This window comes from Nematolebias whitei, chromosome 20 (genome assembly GCF_014905685.2).
Source record: "Nematolebias whitei isolate Nwh7 chromosome 20, NemWhi1, whole genome shotgun sequence".
In the NCBI taxonomy this organism is placed as follows: domain Eukaryota; kingdom Metazoa; phylum Chordata; class Actinopteri; order Cyprinodontiformes; family Rivulidae; genus Nematolebias; species Nematolebias whitei.
The window spans coordinates 4,759,256-4,761,431 of NC_056517.1; positions in this window are offsets into that span (position 1 = coordinate 4,759,256).

Consider the following 2,176-nt stretch of genomic DNA (forward strand, 5'->3'; position numbering starts at 1 on the left):
AGAAGTCCAGTGTGAAGCACCCACAGTCAGTGATGGTCTGGGGTGCTTCACACTGGACTTCTGGCATTTTGGCATTTCCTTCTCCCCAGTCTTCCTCCAGACTCTGGCACCTTGATTTCTGAATGACATGCAAAATTTGCTTTCATCCAAAAAAAGTACTTTGGACCACTGAGCAACAGTCCAGTGCTGCTTCTCTGTAGCCCAGGTCAGGCGCTTCTGCCGCTGTTTCTGGTTCAAAAGTGGCTTGACCTGGGGAATGTGGCACCTGTTGCCCATCTCCTGCACACGCCTGTGCACGGTGGCTCTGGATGTTTCTACTCCAGACTCAGTCCACTGCTTCCGCAGGTCCCCCAAGGTCTGGAATCGGCCCTTCTCCACAATCCTCCTCAGGGTCCGGTCACCTCTTCTCGTTGTGCAGCGTTTTCTGCCACACTTTTCCCTTCCCACAGACTTCCCACTGAGGTGCCTTGATACAGCACTCTGGGAACAGCCTATTCGTTCAGCAATTTCTTTCTGTGTCTTACCCTCTTGCTTGAGGGTGTCAATGATGGCCTTCTGGACAGCAGTCAGGTCGGCAGTCTTACCCATGATTGCGGTTTTGAGTAATGAGCAAGGCTGGGAGTTTTTAAAAGCCTCAGGAATCTTTTGCAGGTGTTTAGAGTTACGTCGTTGATTCAGATGGTTAGGTTAATAGCTTGTTTAGAGAACCTTTTCATGATATGCTAATTTTTTGGGACAGGCATTTTGGGTTTTCATGAGCTGTATGCCATAATCAGTATTAAAACAATTAAAGACCTGAAATATTTCAGTTGGTGTGCAATGAATCTGAAATAGGTCAAAGTTTCATTTGTATCATTACATTATGGAAAATAATGACCTTTATCACAATATGCTATTTTTTTAGAAGAACCTGTACACACACACACACACACACACAGTATTAATGAAGGCATTTTAAACTCTTCCCACACATTTGTAATATTCTAAACAAGGTTTCTAAAATCTGCTTTAAAAGAGCACAGAATATCATTTTAGCTGTCTGCCTGTGGCTGCAATCTTGGCCATGCCCACTTCTCTTTGCACAGAGGTCAGCTTATCAGCTGATCTCCATGCAGAGCTGAGATCTGCTGATCAGCTGCAGGAGGAAGCTTCTCCCACAACTGTGGGCTGCACATAGGTGCTAAATAAGTTTAAATCATTTTAATATTCCATGCGCTGGGTGATTGGGATCTTTCACAATGCAGGTGGCCCTCTTCCTGCATCTGGAGGTGTAGATGTCCGTGATGGTGGGGAGGCTGTCTCTAGTGGTCTGTGCAGCCTTCACCACTCTGCAAAGCTTTCCTTTCTGCAACTTTGCAGTCTCCATGCCTCACATTGATCCTGGAATACAAGATTGATGCTGGAGCTAGAGGCAACACCACATCTGTTGAAACGACTTAGAATCTCAAGCTTATTTGACAACAGAGTGTGGTGGTAGGTCAGATGAATTGAACCTCACGGAAGGTGACCAAGTTGTTTTTCAGAATCTTAGGTCATTTTCATTTAAGGTCTGAGATGTGGTTCCATTTTACAGCTTTGGAAGCTGTACAATGATGGAGCATTAAGTGTAGAACCACTAGACTGAGGAACAGCTTCTACCCTGAGGCTGTTAGACTCATAAATCTCTAACTAGAATAATCACTGTGAAAAACCACATCATGTTGCTGCTGATCCGTTTCATGTTGCTGCTGATCTGTTTCAATATTGATGCGTTTTTCTTAGTTCATATCTTAGATATTACTGTTTTTCTTGTACATTTTATTGTTGGATGTAACTGGGACCCTGTGTACATAATTACGCTTCAGCACATGTACCACATGAGGTGCGAATGATAAACTGACTGATGCTGCAGCTGTCAAAATTGCAACCATTAAGTATCTGAACTAGACTTTCTTGCTGTTGCTCAAAGCCAATCTTTCTAGTCTTAGATCAGCCAATTCAGGAGTAAACAGGCATTTGTCTCATCTTTTTGTCCTGCACTAGCCAAAAAGGGGCATATTTACAAAATAAAACGCAACTTGGATGACAATAGCCCCAAGCAAGGTTATGTTTAATTATGATATGATGCTAGTCAAAGTGGAATAAGAATCTTTACTTTTAATTGAAGCCATGTTTTTAATTTCTACACATTTAATGT